This window comes from Candoia aspera, chromosome 11, assembly GCF_035149785.1.
Source record: "Candoia aspera isolate rCanAsp1 chromosome 11, rCanAsp1.hap2, whole genome shotgun sequence".
Taxonomy (NCBI): domain Eukaryota; kingdom Metazoa; phylum Chordata; class Lepidosauria; order Squamata; family Boidae; genus Candoia; species Candoia aspera.
The window spans coordinates 4,521,220-4,543,049 of record NC_086163.1 but is presented as its reverse complement, the minus strand read 5'-3'; the positions used below and the strand labels follow the sequence as shown (position 1 = coordinate 4,543,049).

General features: G+C 47.2%; 1 protein-coding gene across 1 annotated transcript in view; it reads left to right on the top strand.

Annotated features, from left to right (window-relative positions):
* Positions 1–964: 964 nt before the first annotated feature.
* Positions 965–21,830, top strand: part of CPNE2 (copine 2) — a 117,761-nt gene continuing 96,895 nt past the window's right edge. Inside the window, exon 1 of the mRNA XM_063312712.1 lies at positions 965–1,057. The gene's annotated coding sequence lies outside the window, so the exon portion shown is untranslated. The remainder of the gene's footprint in view (positions 1,058–21,830) is intronic.

Here is a 21,830-nt window from a genome sequence, read left to right as displayed (position 1 = left end):
TAAAAACCATGAAAAGCCACATGAAACCCCTTGTGGGCAAAAACAGCAGAAGGCCCGAAACTCATTCGCTTGCCGCAGAACCGCCAGGCACAGCTAGCAGAGCCTGGCTGTTTCCCGGTTCACACGGAGTGTCAGTCCTGCTTTTGGTTGAATGCAGATTTAAAGGCGGGTCTATAGGGAGCCCCTGGACTCGCAGCAGCCCGGAGCGACCGGGAGGTGGGCAGCTGCCAGCCCCCGACTTCTCATGGACCACCGCCGGATGGAGGAAGCGTCCCGGGATCGGGCGGGTGGCAAAAACTCCGTTCGCAGGAGGAGGAAACACCCGTTTGAAACTAGGACAGCTCGACGGGACTTCAAGCTGCCTCTGCCCGGTTGGGGGGTAGAGGAGCGTGGGGATGCGCTCTGAGCTAACTCGGCGGGAAGCGCGCAAGCCTGCTCGTCCACACAGCCCTAACCCAGGCTAGCAAAGCACGACGCCCACCGCGGTCGCGTGAAGGGCGACACCGGAGCTGCCCGCGACCTGCTTCCCCTCTCATGCTGAGACCACAGCCGGGTCCCCACGACCCGCGACGCCGCAAGTCTTCGGGAGCCGGCCCGGCGGGTTGCGAGAGCCCCGTCCCCGCGGCGGCAGGCGGGCAGCGGCGCCACTCACGCGGAGCCGGCCGGGCTCCTTCGAGGAAAGGCGCCGAGAGGCGGGGAGGCGGCCCGAGGCTCGGTCCTTCCCCCGCCGGACGGTCGGACGGCGCTTCCGAGAAGCCCCGAGCCAGGCGGCCGCTCCCCGGCGGGCCGGCCCGGAGGGGAGCGGCCCCGCTCGGCGCTCCCGCCTCTCCGCCGCCCCCTTCCTCCCTCCCCGCCCTCCGCTTTCCGGCCGCCGCGCCTGGCGCACCAGCCGAGAGCCCGCAGCCTTGCCCGCCGCGGCGCAGCGCGGCGCAGCGGAGGGCGCCCGAGCCTGGGCCGGCCGGAGCGGCGGGCGGCGACGATGCTCTGCCCCGGAGGGCTGCTGCCCTGAAGCGGCGGCGAGCGGAGAGCTGGCTGGCCGGTCCGGCGCACCCGAGCGGTGAGTCTTGGCGGGGGAAGCGCTGGAAGAGCCCCGGACGGTCCGGGCGGGCGGCTGGCTCCCCCGCGGGTGCGCCGTGCGTGCGCCCTGGGCGCCACCCTGCTTTGCTCCCGGGCCGGCCCGGGATCGCGGAGTTCGGCTCCTCGCTCGAGAGCTGCCTTGGCCGCGCCGGAGGCGAAAGGCGGCTGGTTTGCCGGAGGCCCTTTCACACGTGACGCGAGTCCCGCGCGGATCGTCGCTGTCCTTCCGAACCTTTCCTCGCCGGGGCGTGACCCGCGCGTTGGGAAAGGCGAGGCTGAGTCCCCTGCCTCGCCAGCCTCCCGCTCAAGTCGCCTCCTGGCTGCCCGGAAAGGGTCATGTGTGAATTCCGGAACGCGGGTGGTCGCGTCGTTCTCTTCCGAGGCTGGGCTTGCTTTCAGTTTCTCTCTCTTTCCTCGCCGCGAGCCAACGGCGAACGGCTAGAGTTACCGACTCTGCTTGACGAGTCCGGGGGTTGTGCGAATCTAGCCCGTTGGGTCCATTCGTTAACTGCTGGCCCCGTTAAGCGTGGGGCGGCGGGTTCTTTCGGCGCAGCCTATAAATGACAGGCTGAAAGAAGGACCCGCAGTCCAGAAAAGAGGAAGAGCGTGCCTCTAGGCAAGTGCAGAGTGCTAGTAGCATTACCAGCTCAGGCAGAAGTTGCTCACATCCTACCCGGCCGCTCTTACATCATGCGGAGTTCTTTGCGTTTTGTTGAAGAGCAGGGCACCCTTCCTAAACAGGGAAAGCTTTGTTACTGCGCACATCATGGAGCAGTCCCTGTTCTTTAGCCCTACATGGTACTAGCTCTAACAAGTGGGAATTCAGCTAACCTTTCACTAAGCCTGGGTTCTCTTTCCTCATCACCCAAATGAGGGTTGGCTGGTCAGGGGCTGCCATTTCTTTATGAGCCCTTGAGGGTCTGAAAGGGCCTCGCTCCAGAATGGGGACACCAGGACACCCACCCGGCAATAATTCAAGAAAAGCCAGCGATTATTCAAATGTCTGGTAGGAAAAGGTGGGTCCTGCTTAGGTGTCTCATCTCAAACTGCTGCTTTTGAGCATTGGCTTATGTCAGCTGGTCTCGCCCTGAGTGTGAGCTGATATATAAGCTGCCTTATGTAAGGCAGGTTTTATTTTTAACCAGTTAAGCGAGAGTGAAATGCCTTGGCTCCATTGAGAAAGTGCAACGTTGCCTTCTCTTCCTGTGTCTCAAAGGAAATGGGCAGGGGAGCACGTACCAAGTTCTGATGACAGTGGATAATGGTTATGCTGAAGTTTTATTGTCCTTTTGGTAATGATTCTCAGCTTGTATAATTATTAGCAGTAATATTAATGTTTAAAGGTTGGTTAACGTTTCCAGTAGGACAATAACAGGCTGTAAAACTCCACCCGTCCCAACACATGGCTTAGCATGATGGCCCAGGCAAGCCATTATAACTGGGCTTACATAATTATACTAAACCAAAATCTAGAATTCCCATTTAGTCAAAAAGCAGGGATTAAGCAATAGTGCAGGGAATGAACCAGGTCTAAAATTTAGGCTTACTATCTAGGCTGTGTAAAAATCCTGACAACAAGAGAACAGGAACAAAATTCAAACACACACACACTTAAGGTAGTTTTCTATCTCACCAGATGTTTATCCAGATGTTTGCAGCCACGAGATAGTAGCCCTCCTACCCCTTGTTCAACAAACCATTGTTCAGAGCAATCTGGCTTCGGCTTCTCTGCCAACCCTGCCAGAGAAATCAGGCATGGGTGTTGCGGATCAGGATGAACACTGATAGAGCAAAATGGTTTAAGTGCGTCTCGCTCGTGGCCTTGAGATGAGAGGAGGAGCATGCATGCGGACAAAGAAGGCTGTCAGGGTAAATTGGTCCTCTGCAAGGTCTGGGTGGGGATGGCCTTGAAGTCCGCCTTGATTTCATGCTAAGAACGAAGCTCTGTCAAATCTTAGGTTTCGTCCCCCCAGACCTTGAAGGGAAGTCAGAGAGGGACCAGCTATGATGCCCAAATATTTTTCTGCTGTCTCAAAGACGGGTGGAGAACTCAGCCGTGGGCAGGGCCACAACTAGGGGGGGCAAGCGGGGCATGTGCTGGTGGGGCGCCAAAATGAGCATTGGGCGCTAAAATGGGCGTGGAAACCCTGTTTGCCCCAGGTGACACAGACCCTAGTTGTGGCCCTGGCTGCGGGGAGACTTTCTGACTCCTGAAACATAAATAGAAATGCCCAGCAACTTCCAAGGATGCCTTGAAGCTGCTGAGGATTTGAGGTCCTTCTGAAATGGGGGAGTGGAGCTGGGAGGGGCATTTCCTCCACAGGCAAAGCAGGCTGAAACCACCGAGAGAGGGATGCAAATTCCTGATTAGCTCTTGCCAGGAATTTGTATTTCTGCTGCACATTTTTCCTTCTTCCTGTTCTTGAACGGGGGGAAGCGGAAGTCCTGGGCAGTCAGTTGCACTCCACGACTTCCATGGCTGGATCTGCTTTTGCCTAGTCCTGATGTTTGTCACGGTTAGGCCGGCAGACTGCAATTGGCCGCTAGAAAAGGAGAGGGAAGGAAAGGGTCAAAAGAGAACATGAAAATTGGAGACAGTGTCAGGAAAACGGTTCTGCACCTGAATTTGATAGGTTTGTCTTCCCTGCCAAGCCACAGATTAGCCAACTACATTTAAGTCTCAGCTCCTGGGTGAGTAAGCAGAGCAAGCATGCTGTGTGAACACCATCAAAGTTGTGTGTTGTTGTTTTTTTGTTCTTGCCGCTGGCTTTGTTGGCAACTTCTTCTGCACTTGTTCGATCTCACCTTGGCTGGCTGATTGTTGCGTCTTCTTGACAACGTGTGACTTCCGAATGCGGTAAACTTCAGGGCCTCCCCATTGAGAAAATAGGTCCTTTCTGTTGCTGGAGGACACTCTGGGTGACTCTGAATGCATCCTTGCTCTTCTTCTGATGCCCAAACTGTTTTCCTCCAGACAATAGGATGCCATCTTCCTGGGCACTTCCCCTTCTGGCTGGGGATTCCTGAACTTAAGGAAGGAAGGGAAGGAATCGTTCCAAGCACTGCGTAAGCATTTTAATTGTATTTAATTCAATTGAATTGAATTTTAATTGCATTTAAAATGTAATTACATCAGTTTAACTTTTGACCAGGTTGTGCTCACTTTTTGGAGAGAGTAGAATCTCTCAAAAGCCACTCAAAAATTGGTATTTGCTTATCTCAGTTTTGCACAGGTTTTGGGGGTGGGGAGGAGATTTCATTTTGGGGTCCAGAGATCTTAAGGAGAGAAATACTGTGGCTTGTTTGGCTGGGCTTAGTGTGCTGTGTGATCCAACCATTAGCATTAGAAGCCATACACACGTAGGATACTATAGGAACTCAAGCAATTGTGGTTTATTTGGAAATCAGGGCATAATGGGATGGAGGTCTGAAACTGACCAGTGGTGTTATAGTAACTGATGTCCCCCCACCTTAGAGGGGCAAATTCCAAAGGTTATGCCAGGAGTGGCCGTGGACTCTGGGCCCAGAAGGTGGGCAAGAATAGCTCAAATGCTCAACCAAACAATGGTTTGGTTTTCCCACCAATGTTGGTTTCTTCTTCCAGGAAGGAAATGCCACCTTTTGCCTTGGAACCAGGCTGGTGCATCCTAACTGATCCCTGTAGATGTTGTGCAAGGACAGAAGTCTTTTTAAGGCTCTGAAAGTTTTCATCTTTAATATCCCCCTCCCCCACCATTTCATCATGCTGCATCCTGTATCATCAATCTATCTTTTTTTCCTTGAAGTCAGTAGTGATCGTTGGGTAGGAATTTCTGGAATATTGCAATAACCCTTGCTGGTCATATATTAAGCAATTAGTTTTGCTACCTTGGGTGAAAAATGTGGGTCCATCCGATCATTCCAAATACTGAGTTATACATCAGGGGGCCCACAGCAATTCCCCTGATGTTTCCTCTTTTTTTTTTTTTTTAAAGAAAAAGCCCCTGTATGAAGACTTAGAGACATACACCTTTTTCATCAGGTTGGTGCCTGTGAATCGGTGGACCCTGGCTCTTCAGCTTTTCATATGCTTACCTCCTTACAAAGACTGAATTGAATACATATTTGACTCCTCTTTTCCTGAGAGGTTTAAGTGCTGCCCTGGAAGGAGAAATATAGCAGCTGAAGCCTTTTCTCATCTCTGCCTGCCTGCAGAAATCTAGCAGTTGTGCTTTCTGCTCTGTCTTAATGCCAGGTTAACAGCTTGCTCTCAAGGCTGCAGGCTTAATCACAGGCGGGGACGTTGCAGCCAGCTGCTGCTCCCATAGAGGCATGTTACATCCTTGGCTAGTGAAATGGCTTTGAAACATTACAGAGAAGATGAGATTGAAGTCATGGCTCTTTGCGGTTTTTCTCCCCAGGCCCAAGATATATTAGGCACTATATTATGAAATTGAAATTGGATTTCTTGGGAAAGAGAAACTGCATTCTCTATTGGTCACCACAAGGAAGAGAAGTAGGTGCGTGCCTATATGTTTAATTCATCAATTCATTAATGCCCGACTGAGCACTGGGGACTCCTAAAAGCGTGCTTTGTTGTGTAAGCGCCAAATGTTGTCATTAGCCGCGCAGAAGCAATATCAGCGTGGGGTCTCTGAACATCGCTAATAAAATCCTGCTTTGCCTTCTAAGAGGTCTGTCTCCACCGCAAAGGATTAAAAGAACAACCTGGGGAGCTGATATATCTGGAGAAATGAAAGGTCACCCTACCAGTAGTAGGGTGGTTGGACTCCACCTTCCATAATCCCCGGCCTTTGCCAACTTTTGCGAGGCTGGCTGGGAATTTTGGGCATTGCACTTCCAAGCGTGGAGAGCGGCAGGTTGGAAATGTTTGGTTGGCAACCCCAGGCCTTAGGAAAGGAATGGAAAACGTTTCTGCTGGGCTGTTTTTTTAAAATGATGTCTTGAGGTCGGGAAAGTAAAGGTGAGTTGGGATGGGGAAGCCGGGGTTCAAGACCACATTCAGCCCAAGAACATGCTAGTGGACTTTGGACCATTCCTCCTTTCTTGGCCCAGCGTATGTCCCAGAATTGCTGTTCTGGGATAGAATGCCCTTTATGTTCTCAGAGCAGGGGTTGGACTGGATGACCTCTAAGACCCCTTCTGCTCTATGATACGAGTGCAGTGAGTAAAGAATAAGAGTAAGACTGGATGGCTGTGGCTGTTTGGCCCTGGGGTGGGGTCATTCTCACTGTTGGTCTTGGATGGGGTTGCACTTCCCCCTTTGAGACTCGTACGCAACGTGGGGTCCTCCGGGACTCGCAGCTCCTGCTGGATGAGCAGGTGGCAGCTGTGGCCGGGAGGGCCTTTGCACAGGTTCATCTTGTGCACCAGTTGTGCCCATTCCTTGACAGGGAGGCCCTTCCGATGGTCACTCATGCCCTGGTCACTTCGCGACTGGACTGTTGCAATGTGCTCTACCTGGAGCTGCCCTTGAAGATTATCCGGAAGCTACAGAAGGTCCAAAATGCAGCAGCATGAGCAGTGACGGGCGCTTCTCATTATGCCCATGTGTCATTGCTGCTACACAAGCTGCACTGGCCACCATTTGACTTCTGGGTGCAATTCAAGGTTTTGGTTGTCACCTATACTGTATAAGTAGTCCTCACTTAATGACCATTCGTTTACTGATGGTTCAGACTTACAACAGGTGCTCACACTTATGACCTTCACAGCATCCTGTGGTCATGTGATCGCCATTTTTAACCTTCCCAGCTGGTTTCTGGCAAGCAAAATCAATGGGGAATGGTGTGATTTGTTTAAGACCACATAGTTTGCTTAGCGGCCTCAGTGATTTGCTTAATGGTGGCCACAAAAAGTTGTAAAATTGGGTTGGATTCCCTTAGCAACGGAAATTCTGGTCTCGGTTGTGATTGTTAAGCGAGGACTACCTGCAAAGCCCTTCATGGTGTCTTGTTATTCTTGTGGTTGTTTTAGTCCAGGCTGCCTGTGTTGTTTTGCTTTTAACTTTTTATTATTATTTGGATTTGGTAAGCACCCCCAGCGTCTCCTGGAGTGGGCGGCCATAACACATTTAAATAAGTAATAATTAAATAAATAATGATGGTGAACGAAGTCATCCTCTGTCAGTGTTTCTCAAACTTGGCAGCTTTAAGACAGCTGGACATCAACTCCCAGAGTTCCCCAGCCGGCATCAAGGAAGCGGGATTCACACAGTTATTCTTTCATGTGTTTTAATGCCGAGAATTGGGGGGGGGGGGTTGAGGTACAGAATCTCAGGAGTTGACTTAGGAATCCAGCCCTCCCTTACTAGTCACCTAAGGCTGACCTCTGGAAGTTTTCACGTCTCTCTGTCTTAAAAAGTTTGCATGACTTTTGTCTGATAAACCTGTAAGGAACTTTCCCTACTTCTGATATTTGGTTTAAAAATCCCACTTTCTTTTTCAGCCTTAGCACGACCTCTTACACCCTGGTTATCTGAACTGTCAACTGTAGCTGACGGTGCAATTTGTGGGCGGCCTCCAGCCAACAAACCATGGTTTAAAAATAGTAGTTCTGCATGATCACCCATTTTGATCCATTCATTTTCTCAGGACCTTGGCTATGAGCCTTTGCACATTTCTGGACCTGCAGTGGGTTGCATGCATCCATCCGTCCATCCATCCCCACCATGGACACTGTAGGAAGAGAGCTATGTTGATCTTTGGTAGCCAAAAATCAGCAGGAGTCTGGTCACACCTTTCCCAATTAACAGATTTTGTGAGAAGTCCTAAGCTTTCACGCAGCTCACAAAAGCTTATGCTTTGTAATAAAATTTGATAGTTGGGAAAGATGTGACCGGACTCCTGATTTTTGGACACCCATCATGCTGTTCCCTTTCAGGGTAAGAATTGTCCAGAGCAGTGTTTCTCAATCTTGTCAACTTTAAGATGCGTGGACTTCAACTCCCAGAATTCCCCAGCCAGCATGGCTGGGTGGGGAATTCTGGGGGTTGAAGTCCACGCGTCTTAAAGTTGACAAGATTGAGAAACACTGGTCCAGAGCAGAAGAAAGTATAGGCAGGGTAGAAAAGAAAAGATCTAAATCCAGTTTACACCAGCACCATTCACTAGGTTTCTCCATTCCTTTCCTTCCTTGCAAACCATTTTTGCTTGCCCCCTATCCATGTTTGGCTTCATGCATTGTCCTCACCTTGTCACTTCCCTCTTCTTGAGGATTTGCATTATGATGTGGAGGAGGAGGGCAGGACCACTGTGGTTAGAGTGACAAGGGGCGTCATTGCATAGTGGCCACATAGCCTCATGGGTGCTCAGTTGGGCACCATTGAACTTCATATGTTAGTCACTTGTGTGTCCTCTGGAGAAGACGATTGTTGGTGACCATCCTTTGATGCCTCTAGAAACAAGACAAATACCTTTTTGAGGTCAGCACTATGTAGCTTGCAGGCTTGATGTAGACTTCCAACAACTCCTCTTTTACTACTTTGACCCCCCCTTAGATTGTACTGAATTTCAGCAGTGATTTCCTGCTTGGTTTTTATGGAACAAGAAGAAAAGTAGTATCTTAAACCTCTGAGCCACTCAACACCCTCACTGCATTTTTTTTTAAATCTAGTATCCCAACATTTTTAAAAAGGCTGAAAACCCAGTACCAATAGGTTCTTTGCTTCTATGATAAATGAAAGACTATACTAAATCAGTTCTTTAGCCGCTTTAACTCTATACCTGAGTTAACAAAATACAGTTCTTATCAGATTATTAATTGCCATACATAGATTTAGAAACACATTGTAGCTTCATATGATGGTCTGATTCACATTAGCTAAGAAAACAAGGGCTGAGTTAACTATCCAATCCCATTTCAGCCTAGTTTAGTGCGTTGTGTAAAGCCAGCCTTGCATCCAGGGGAGAGTGTTCTTCCATACAGTAAGTGAATAAGGTCTACAGCTCAGAAATAACAGAAGAACCTGGTGTTACCTTAAAGGTGATAACTTTAACCATGGCATAGTAAACGTGTTGGCCGTTTCAGACACCACACTCTTTTACTGTTTTTGCTGCAACAGACTGGCGTGTAAATGAGTATAAGAACAAGGAAAGAGTTCGTATGCTGGCAGGAGAAAAAGGAAAGTTGATTTTAGTTAACTTTTATGACTTATCTTTATTTTATATTTTATTTTACATTTTACTTTACGACTTATATGGCTTCATTATATTTTATATTTTAGTTAATGACTTATCTGTATTTTATTCTAATTATGGCTTGTCTTATATGACTTACATACAATGGGGAGAATCAGGTGGAGGTACGGTAGAAACAGCATCCTTCCCCAAGGGTGTGGTTCCAGTGCCTAAACAAAGGCTGTGTTTGCATAATACAACACGCCAAATCATAAACAATGAGTCTTGGACTAGCTGTGTGATCCAGGATAATAGAACAATGGACAAGGTGAATCCAGGTTGGTCTAAGTTGAGTATTTGATAACAGCTCCTTTTTAGATGTGAAAAGAGGGTTCCCTGAAGGTGGATGATTACATTTGCCTGAAACAGCTTACTACCATTTATTTTTAATGTATTTCACCCTGCTTGGGAGATCATTGATGACCAAAAGCACAATCACTCCCCAGTAGTGTCTGATGGTTGTACTTCGCCTTAAAGGACAGATATACCGTTACAGCACCCAGCTGATCTTGAGTGAGCTGAAACGGGTAGGTGGGGTTGGATGCTGTTTGGATGGGAGACCAAGGTGTGGGCTAGGTTGGGAAACCGTTCTGAAAACAGGCAGTGACAACCCACAACTGTCTTGTGGCTGGGAAAACTAGGTGGATAGACCCCCCAAATCGGCAAAAGACAGTTAATTTGAAGGAGGCTTTGTCTCTGCATGTCTGTGTAAAGCAATGTTTTCAACCTTGGCAACTTGAAGATGCGTGAACTCTGGCTGGGGAATTCTGGGAGATGAAGTCCTCATATCTTCAAATTGCCAAGGTTGAGAAACACTGGTGTAGTGAATTGTGGGGCCTCTTTTGCGACCTGCCTGTGTTCCCTCCACGCGGGGCTTGCAAGAGCTTGGGGTATGGGCAGAATTTTGAACTTCAGATTTTTTGTTTGGGAGAGGTTGAGTGGAAGCTTCAGGGGCAGAATGGAGGCTTAGGCCTTATTTTAAACCAAGGCATCCGCAGGGGGTGTCAAAAAAATAAATAGGGCAGCCATGACTGTGGGAGTGAAGCCCATGGTTGTGCTGCCATCTTGACTCTGGCTGGGTAGGTCTGACTGCATAGTTGTAGCTACCATCTTGATTTTTTTGACCCACTCATAGACACCCCTCTTTTAAACGGCTGCAAGTTTGGGAAAAATCAGCCTTAGATTTTGCAAATTTGAAACTTTAAAAAAAAAATCAGTGGGGGCCTTCAGTCATTCTATACTGCCCCTTAAAACCCCTCAGACTCCAACAGAGAAGGAAGGAAGGAAGGAAGGAAGGAAGGAAGGAAGGAAGGAAGGAAGGAAGGAAGGAAGGAAGGAGGGGAGGAGAAGTGAAGGGAACTGGGGAAGGAAGGAAGGAAGCAAGCAAGCAAGGAAATTGCCCCTGCTTATTTATCCAGGAAGACTCTGCAGCTGAAAATTGGCTGCTGGGAACCCGTTTATGGCTGAAGGGTACAAGTTGAGCACACCTGTCTTCCCCCTAACTGCAAGGGTTTTGCCTGTGTCTCTCACTCTGGGGCTTTAAATAGGGGAATGGATTTATCCAGTCCCATTGAGCTCCTTGGAACCTGGGCTGTCTCCAGAGCACATCCATTCATTCATTCATTCATTCATTCATTCATTCATTCATTCATTCATTCATTCATTCATTTATCAAATTTATAAGCCGCCCAACTTACACACCTTTCGCTGCACCATTAACCAGGGTGACCATTGGCCGGAGCCTTCTGAACAGGCTCGGCTTTCGTCCCCCAGTCATTTCTCAGCTGCACAAGGGCTCCCTTCCGGTACTGTGATGGCGTGGCTTTTAGTGGGGCGATCTGGCCCCCATTCCATGGCAGTCCTGGGCAAAGCGGAGACACCCCCATTTCAGCTCCCCTCCTTGCCAGGCAGATGCCCAAGCCAGCTGGGGCAACGATTTCTAAAAACAAAAACAGAATTCTGCACTTAACCACACGGTGTGTTATTAGTAAAGTCGAAAACTCGGTGTTGCTCAGCCGCAAGTGCTGATTATCTGCTATTGCTCTGCAACTCAGTGTTTCCACTGAGCAAGGTTTACTTTTCCTTAATTACATCTTTAACGTTGTCCTGAGGCTTCCTTCTATTTTTTGCCCTCTCCACACCTCACTCCAGAGTTGCTGATCTGCCTTGCAAAGCTCCTTACTAACCAAGTTGCTCCGTTTCAGGCTGAGAAACAGACCCCCGGTGGTTGTTTTGTCCTTGGTAACTAATCTGAATCTAAATCCTCCGTCTGCTGCCAGGGATACCACCACCCCCACCAGAAACCGGAATGTGTTCCATCTTTAGCTTGCAAAAATCCATTCAGATTGACGGTGAGTAGCTGGTGCTCGTCTGACCCGTGATGCTGCCTCATTGCCACCGCGCTGGGCTTGGACTCCGCAAATCTGTTTTCAATCCAGGCTCCCCGGATTTGAGTCTAATCCCCATCGAAATCTTCAAGACCAGCCCCTTCCACAAAAGGAGAAATCCTGGAGCTGTTTGTTGTTGAGTTGGGTGCTTGTGAGGGTTGTGCTGCTGCTGGAAAAAAGGGGGTGTTTGAAGCTGGAGACTCCTTTTTGGGATATTGCTGACCCATCCCAGGCAGCAGGCTCAACCCCTTTGCAAGCTGCTGGGTGGGGAAGGGTGGTCAAACCTTAAACCTTAGGCTAATTCATGCTGAGCCTAATTATTAGACTCAACACTGTTTGCTCTGGCTAGTGAAAGCTCTGCAAGCTTTCAGGCTTTCTTTCTTAACCAGAGCTGATGGCATAATAAATTTCAGGAGAAGAATCATCATCTTGCTCATTTTAATTTTTATTTAATTTAATTTTATCTTGCATCTGTTCAGGACGATAAATTCTCTCTTGTTGGTTAAGGTTCTGCTGCTGTCAAGATTTGCTTCTATAGGGCAGAGCCCACGCTGGTGGAAGGGACGTGTTCATCTAGGGGGCCTTCCCCTGATCTGGCCCCCCTTCAGATGTGTTGGACCACGACTCTTTCTCCAAGCTGGCGGTGATGGGAGTGGCGGTGCAACCCCCTGGAAGAGGGCACGGTTGGGGACAGCTGCGTCCGGCCATTTGAAATGTAATATCCTGACACAGATTGTGCTAATCGAGTTTCTTGAATGTGCTGGCTACAACTTCCACTAGCCCCTGTGAGGATGAATTAGAATTGGAGCATTCTGAAATTGGAACATATTCAATGTCCAGCACATACTTAGTGCTGCAGACAGTGAAGGCAGAATCTTATACTGGACAAAAATCTTGTTTGCACAGCATGCGCCACCTGACCATTGAAAAACATTGTTCCCTGCATTTCTTGGTGGGTGCCAAACTTAGTTTTAATCTTAGGCTTTTGTTTGCTTTTGTGGCTTAGCCTGGAGTGTGAAATGAGCCTGGTTGGTTAGTTTATAATTCGCGTTTGGTGTGAATTCTGCAAGTGGTTAAATCAGTAAACTGTGTTGTGCAAACACAGCCTGCGTGTAACTTCTTTGTCAAAATGGAAAGGGTGGTATTGCTCTACAGGTACTCCTTGCTTAACAACCATTCTTTTAGTGATGGCTCGGACTTATGACAGTGCTGGAAAAAATGACTTATGTCTGGAACTCACACTTACAACCGTCGCAGAGTCACCACAGTCACATGATCATGATTTTGGTGCTTGGCAACCAGTTCACATTTATGACCATCACAGCATCCCGTGGTCACGTGATTGCCATTTTCGATCTTTCAGGGCTGGCTTCTGGCAGATTTTAGTGACCACTTCGCTTAGCAACTGAATTTCCGGTCCCAATTTTGGTCATTAAGCAAGTTCTACCTGTACTTGTTAGGAAGGAGGCCCTGGATTCAGATCCTGTGGAGCTGTGTGAGTTAAAGTGGCTAATCCTGAGATAGGAGGACAAATGCTTGGTGGGCAGAAGGGCGAGTGTGTGGCCTTCCTGTGCATGCCTGCAATGCTCTCTTTAAGTCCTCTCGTGGTTGGCGCACTCTTGGAAAGCCCTCAGCGGCTGATATTGTATCAATGAACCAGTCTGCATGCCAAAATAGGGGCTTCTGCAATTGTCCTCGTTGAACCCCATCCCGCAAGGCCCAATCCACGAAGCAAGAACCTCACCAGCTTCAATAAGATGTTTGAATGAAAGAATTGGGGGATAAAATACAGAATATTGGAAGCTATGGTAGGAATCTCCACCCTGTGTTTATTAGTGAGTTCAAAAGGTGGTGTCTCTGAATATTTTGAATATTTTCTTCCTGGGATTTTAACAGCCTGGGCTGAATGGCAGTTTTTGAGATAAGCTGCTGACAAGCTCCACTCTCTCAGCGGTTGCTGTTATTTATGTCTTACGTTCCTCCTGTTACTTTCTGTAATGGGCTGTGAGAATCACTGAGGGAGGAAGAGCCACAACCAAGACCCCGGTCAGAGAAATGACGCCTGAGTCCAGGGCAGAGACGTCACCTGAGAAAGCGTCTCAGAGTTGGCCCTCCCTTGTTCTCTGTAGGATGAAGGCAGGGAGGGGAGAGGCGCATTCAGACTTGCCAGGTTCTGTCACTAACCCGTTTATAGAAGTAGCTTTAGTATTCATAACTTTGGAGTTCAAGTCTGGTCTACCTCAAGGGGCTGGCCTGTCCCAGTAATTTATGTATTGATTGATTGATTTGATTTTTATCCCAACTTTATTATTTTTGTAAATAACCCAAGGCAGCGAACATACCTGATACTCCCTCCTCCTCCTCTTTTCCCCACAACAGCAACCCTGCGAGGTGGGTTGGGCTGAGAGGGAGGGGCTGGCCCAAGGGCACCCAGCTGTCCTTCATGCCTAAGGCGGGACTAGAACTCTCCTACCACGCCTGATTGGCTCTTGGGCTGAGAGGGAGGGGCTGGCCCAGGGTCACCCAGCCGGCTTATGTGGATTCTTCCAATCTCTTACCGCCCCCGCTCCAGGCATGTGCAGGACCTCGCCACTTTCATCAAAATGACGACAGCTGCATCATGCCACAAGCTCGCCCCTTTGGGATGTGCTTGTGTTACAAGGCACGTACTAAAGCAGTGTTTCTCAACCTTGGCAACTTTAAAATGTGTGGACTTCAACTCCCAGAATTCCCCAGGCAGCAAGGCTGGCTGGGGAATTCTGGGAGCTGAAGTCCACACATTTTAAAGTTGCCAAGGTCGAGAAACATTGTACTAAACTGTTGGGCTTTTCGTGCAACAACACAGCCCTGCATTTGTCATTCTGCCCCAGCAGATGCCCCTTGACATCCCTCCCTGAAATAATAAATAGGCAGCATCTGTACAGGTAGTCCTTGCTTAACGTCAGTTCGTTTAACAACAATCTGAAGTTATGATGGCCTCGGAAAAAGTGCTTTATGACCTGTACTCGCACTTACAGCCATTGCGAACCGTTGCACCACTCCTGCGGTCATGTGATCGCAATTTGGGCACTTGGCAGCCGGCTCCCATTCACAAACAGTTGCAGAGTCCTACGGTCACATGATTGTGATTTGTGACCTTTTTTGCTGGCAAAAAACCTCCGTCAGGGAAGCTGGATTCGCTTAATGACTGTGGTGATTCGCTTAGCAACCATCGTAAAAATGGTCATAAATCAGATCCAGTCACATAGTGACTCACTTAACGACTGCACCGCTCAACAGCAAAGTTTCTGGTCCCAATTGTGATCGTTAAGTGAGGACTACCTGTAGGATGTTTTGACTTTGGGCTCGTGATACAGACCTGCCTGAAGCTAGGATGGTGGAAAACGTCTTCAACCCTTCTCCTTCCCCCTCTTCTAGCCACAGTGCCCAACTGTTTTCCGAGAACCCTTTGTGTTGGGAGCCCCTGCCAGCCTGGCAACATCCCGCTGATTGTTCTGTTCATAAAGAAAAATAATGCATGCCCCCCTTTGATATCCTTATCCTGGCAGAACAAGGGGAGGGCCAGGCTGTTTGTGAGTCCTGCTACTTGTGTGACTAATACAGAGACGAACAGACAAGCTGCAAATCTGTTATTAAAACCAGGTGCAAGCTGGCAGACCCACCAAGCTGCGATGGGAAAACCTTCTGCGCTGGGAAAGCAGGGCAGGTCCTCATCACATCTTCTTAAGGCACCCCCGCCCCTTCTCTCCACAGACCCTTTTAACCCGGCATCCTCTTGAAGAAGCAGTTGACCGGGCAGATTTCCCAGGTAGTCGAGCTAAATGCTGTAAGAATCCTTCCACTGAGGTGGGCTGGGAGAGCATGGCTCAAAGTTGGGCCGATGAGCACATCTTTCTGTTCTAAAAGGATTCATTTTTCGAGTGAAGGAAGCACAAAGCAGATGAGTTTATGGAATCTAAAATGGAAGAGGAAGTAAAAATTTAAAAGCAGAAAGCTGGGAGAGTAAAACAGGCCACCTCGTCCATTCTCTTCCTTCTTCCCCACCAATAATGAAAGAGGATACAGCCCTCCCCACGCCAAAAGCCAGTCTCTACCTCCAGGTCTTTCCAAAACAGAAGCCTCTTAGAAAGCTCTGGAAGATCAAGAGCAAAGAAGCCAATGAGCTCTCCCATTGAGTATAACTGGGGAGGGAGCCCGTTGGTGTAGTGGTGAAAGGCACTGGCTAGAAACCGGGAGACCGGGAGTTCTAGTCCCGCCTTGGGCACAAAGCCAGCCGGGTGACCGTGGGCCAGTCCCTCTCTCTCAGCCCTGGGAAGGAGGCAATGGCAAGCCACTTCTGAAATCTTGCCAAGAAAACTGCAGGGATTGGTCCATGTAGTTAGCCAGGGGTCAAGACTAACCGAAAGGCACTAAATAATAAAAATTGGAGACAGCCATCTAATGGGATTATTATGGGGAAATAGCTCATAGGGCTGTGCAGCATTTTGATGCAGATGCTTTGGAGCAAGCATGAACTCTCATGGACCCCTGCCTATAACACCTTGAAAGAGCTCTGCCTTTTGCCAGTACTGTGCAGGGGTTGTGTGCCTGCTTATGCTGCCTGATCCTGGAAAGAAAAAGATGCATCTGCTTTAAGGTATTGCAGACAGAGGCTGTGTTCAGGATCTGATGACCTTGCATCCCCAAAGCAATGATGGCGTTTACAGCTTGTCAGCTTCCTCTTGGCCTGAAGTGGGAATCTTTGGCCATCCACACAGTGTTGATTTACATCTTCTAGCAGTATCAAGCCAGCAGGGCCAGTGGTGAAGGATGCTGGAGCTGTGGTTTTGATGGACAAGTGTAGGAGTTCTCTATCTGCTTGGTCCTCATAGGGTCAGGATGTTGGACTGGATGAACCTTTGGCCTGAATGTGTAAAGGAGTATGGAGATGGTTTGAGGATGGCGTGCAACAGCCGTTATGAAAATAGCAGCTTAGCCTGTAAAGACAAGAGGGGATGAGGTAGAACCTCAAGATTTGGTAGAAGGGGAGGAAAAACTCTGTCAGACTTTCAAGATTCTGTTATATATACCCTAGAACTGCCTTTCTCGATTTTTTGACCCTGGAGGAACTCTTGAAATATTTTTCAGGCCTTGGGGAATTTCAGGCTCAAATATAGGCCAGAAGTTACAAGATTATTATATTTGTTTCATGGGTAGGCATGTAGATATGCATTAATAGTGCTCTTAAACTAAAAATAAAGAATGAAATTTACCTCTTTAATGTGAAATTGTCCGAATTTGAAATCATTTTTTAAATGAATCGTGATCTCCCAGGGAACCTCTAGGGATCTCTCATGGAACCCTAAGGTGCCACGGAACCTTGGTTGAGAAACCCTGCCCTAGAACAATGTTTTTCAACCTCAGTAATTTTAAGATTCATGGACTTCAACTCCCAAAATTCCATGCTGGCTGGGGAATTTTGGGAGTTGATGTCCACACATCTTCTAAGTTGCTGAGGTTAAGAAACACTGCCCTAGAACAATAAAGTAGAGTTTTAGCTGAGTGTCTACAGTCCTTGTGGTGTCTATTTCCTGACCTGGCTTACCTCGAAGGGCTGACAGATGTACAGTGGTTCTTCTTAAGTTCTTCTGAATGTCAACGTCCTGATGTCCTGCATTAACTTCTTTCGTCTGTGCCATTTTGCTTACCCATCTCAACTCCAAAGCTGGACTGGGGAATTGTAAGACCCAGACTGGCGCCCTAAATGTGGAGCAGCTTAAGATGAGGGCAGATTTAAAGCTTTGCAGGTGGCTCTGATTTTCATTAGAACCCTAAGGCCACCTTCAAGGATGATGGAGCTAGATCATCTTTCTCCAACTGGTGCCCTTTAAATGTGTTGCATTTAATTTGCGTAAACGATCATGTAGACTGTATGGGTGTTAAATTCCAACATAGCTAGAGGGTTTAGATTGCGGAAGATTGAACTAGATGTAAAAAATTAAAAAAATTAAAAAAGGTCTGGCAGTGTGAGTGAAGCCAATTATCCTACTGCAACTTTTGAGCTAGAGCCTAAAGTGAACAGCAGATGGGAAGCTGCTTCTGAATGACTGTAGATCAGGGATCCTGGTGCAGCTCTGAAATTTGCCTGCCGAATTACGTAAAGTCCTGATCAAAAGCATTCAGGCTTGCAAAGCTGTCTTTCTGATCAGTTTTCCTTCTACGTGTATCTTGGGTGACCACCAGAAGAAGTTGCCCGGTGTCCAGGAACAGCTACGGCTTGCAGGAGTTGATACCCTCTTTTCATGGTTCATTGTTTCGAGTTTGGTTTTTCTGTATTTTGAATTTTGTGCCTGTGTTTTATCGGACTGGCACCATAAACAAATAAATAATAACCCTAAAGTGGGTGTTGATTCACCCAAAGCTGGACCTCTTTTTAATTTTTACATTTTGGATTATTATTGGGTTTGGAGACCGGGAGTCACACAACCTTGCCATCCTTTGGCAGATCAAACATGGATCCCGGTCTGCTTCTGTCTGCACCTCATTTAAACATCGCCAGCACTTGGAACTGAGACCAGAAGCAAAATGTGGAATACGCACACTGGACTTGTTGCCCTGTTCCTCGCGGGGGGGGGGGGGGGGGGCTCCAGTACAAGTACTGGACTTGGTGCCAACTTGGGCTTCTGAGCTTTTGACAGGGAGCTCCCAGTCATGAGTGGGGGCGAATCATAATCAGAAAAAGATGCAGCTAGCACACTTGTCCTACATTAAAAAAAATGTTCTGGTCAGTTCAGAAATGTCCTACTAGCTTTACAGGTAGTCCTCGCTTAATGGTCATTCATTTAGTGACAGTTTGGACTTACAGCATTGGTGGGAAAACCAACTTGCAACTGGTCCTCACACTTACAACCATCACAGCATCCCCATGCTCACGTGACCATGATTTGGGGCTTGGCAACTGGTTCTCATTTATGACCGTCACAGAGTCCCATGGTCACATGATCGCCATTTTTGACCTTCCCGGCCAGCTCCTGGCAAGCAAAACCAATGGGGAACCGTGTGATTCACTTCACAACCATGTGGTTTGATTAACAACCACCACAAAGAGGTCATAAAATTGGATCGGATTCACTTAATGGCCACTTTGCTTGGCAACCAAAATTCTGGTCCCAATTATGGTCGTTAAGCGAGGACTACCTGTATGTAAGCCCCACTAGGTAGACCAGACCAGGAAATCAACTCTGCAGGAAGGCTAGAGCTCCTTGTATTGGGATTGGCTATAACAACAGAATCTTGCAAGAATGATTGTGATGTACTTCTTCCCCCTTCTTATACTCCTGTGAATTAGGGAGGCATCTGCCTGAGTCACTTCCAAATATTATTGGTCTGTTGTGGACTTAAGATATGTTTCATCACTTTGGTAACAGAGTTTGCATATCTCCATCAAGGTCATCTTCCATACTCTCTGTTGCTTGCTCCCTGCTTCATTTGGGCATAGGATGGAAGCAGAATGAACCCTTCAGCCCCCGCCCCTTTTTTTTTCTGTATCTGCTGTGATTGAACAGATCATTTGCACTCTTTGCCGAGGTGATGGCCTTGCAGACTTATAGCAGATTCTCCTAGCAGATGATCTCTGATGGAATAGTTTTTCTAAACTTTTTGGTACCCATGCATATATAACTAAACAGAGAGGAACTGAAACAAGTGCTTGAAACCATTAGTGGACTGCTAGGACCACTGAATGGAGCAGAGCTTAATACAGTGAAAAAGACACGCACAGAAGAGAATATTATCTAAAATAGCATTAATGAGCACGTTAGAGAAATATAGGTTATTGATCTTACACACTTAGCCCACCCAAGCATAAAGAATTACACACTTAGACAAAGTAGGTTCAAAAGTAAGCAAAAAGAATATCTTACTCATTTATTTGGTCCAGTTACATCCATTCAGGAAAAATGATTCTTGTTCTTCTTTCTTTCCCTAAACTGAATTGACCCTTAAGCCTCATTGCTGCTAAAGGCTGCATGCAGAAAGGGGGAACCTCCTGACTCTAGGCCCATGCATGGCCCAGAGATGGCAGGAGCAGCAACAGCATGCTTCTTCTCAGATGGTGGAAGGAGGTAGGACAAAGGAATGTGGGAGGGACAACAAACAGCTTCCTCCAGAAGCACACAGAGAATTTGCATCCTAGAACTAACGCATCCACATGCTAATGAGGCATGCCGATTTTCTGGGATCTCCAGCAGTGCTAAATGTGAGTTCCCAGCAGGAATTAAAATGAAATTGAAGTCTTGCATGCTGTGAGAATATTGAAAAATGGTAAGGCTGCATGTGTAGATGGAGTAGCTACGGGAGCACATGGTTTGCTTATTGCAAGGAGCACATGGTTTGCTTAAACAAGTTTGCAACTTGTTTAAGCCAGGTGTAAAGACAGCATCTCTGCTTGATGGTCAGAAGAATGCTATAAAGGAGCAATAATGAATCCAAAAACAAGGATTAGCTTATTCAAGCTGCCTGGAAGGTGTTTGGAAGAATTCTGACTGAAAGGGGACAGGAAGAAAGGCTGAGGAAAATTTGGAAAAGGGAAGTTTCATCATGCCAGGCAGGCAATGTGCAGCCCAATTTTTGTTCTTCAGCAGGTCACTGAGAAATATATGAATGTGAAAAAAAATACCGTATCTTTATTGATTGAAATAAAATGTATGATAAAGAGAATAGGCTTGAATTATGGAATGTTTTGCATGAAAATTGAGTTAAAAGTTGATTGCTGGATGTGGTAAGAGCAATCTGTATATACTAGTAAAACTCTCATGTCCGTTTGATACTTTGCAACATTTAACTGCATTTAAGGTGCGTCACAGGCCAACAATTTTTGAACCAAGGTACCACAAATGGGCTAACTTACAGAATGCATCCAAATCCGGGACCCATGACTCCCATGGAATAGAAATTTGGCAAATTGTATAAAACATTTGATGACATAATTCAAAATGTCCTAAAACATTTCCTGGTCAACTCCTGAGGTGTGACTGTGCTATACAGTTCAGCATAGGCTTCTTTCAGGGTAGATACATCTTGCCCCGAATTTTTAAGAACTGTTCCAGTGAAGGCAGTGTGTGTGTGTGTGTGTGTGTGTGTGTGATGTGCTAAACCTGTAAGAAAACCTTTATTTTAGTGTCCCTGTGCATACAATAGGTGCCACAGCATCTGCCAGCCTGGCTGCACATCTGATTCCAGGACTGCCTCCTTGATGTTGCTGTTCTTTCTTACTCTAATTATCATTTCTGTCATTCCATCCATCCATGAGATTTCACTTGTACATTATGGAATTAAAGCAAGTATGTGAAAATAAGTGGCACACTTGGTGGAAGAGAACACTGAGCAGAAAGAAGTGTGATGCTCCCAAAAGGCTTTTCTGCCTTTTGTATAATGTCCCTTACCCTGAACAAAGGAGAGCAGTGCTTCCCAAACCTGGGTAAATTACCCAAAATCGGGTAAAGGTGGTTTTTCTTTGGGCAACGACACACAATCCCATTAAATTAACTTAGAGTTTTACCTACATTGGGTAAAAAGGACTTTCTGATGAGCGGTTTCAGGTAATGAAGGCAAAGCACAGGATTAGAGTATTTGGTGATGTTAAAAGTGTGTTGATTGGGATGGGAATGTCCTTGTACTTCTGTATGCAGCTGATGGTGTGTGTTGCCTTGAAACCTGAATGAGTTGCAACAAAGGTTGTATTGTTGATATAAAGAGGAATAGGGATGAGAAAATTAACAGCCCAAGGACCACGGTGGTTGTGTTTGACAGGGAAAATGGCGTAAACAACTGCAGATTATGAAAGGCTAGAACAAGTAGATGAATGTATATGCCTCGGCCAAACATTGTCTAAAGATGGGAAATGGAGAATTTTTGCAAAAGCTGGCAGGAAAGTAGTGGGTAGCATTTTGGTAATGGCAAAGAAAGAGTTTTGATTTTTTAAAAAGTGAAAATAGCTCTGTCTAACAGTGTAGTTCCGGCCACCGTGTTGTATGGGATTAAAGTACGCGAAAACCAGTAGGAATGGGGAACCTAAGGAGTATCTATACAAGATGGGCGGTGAAGAAATATAGGTAGGTAGGTAGGTAGGTAGGTAGGTAGGTAGGTAGATAGATAGATAGATAGATAGATAGATAGATAGATAGATAGATAGATAGATTTGTGACAAAGC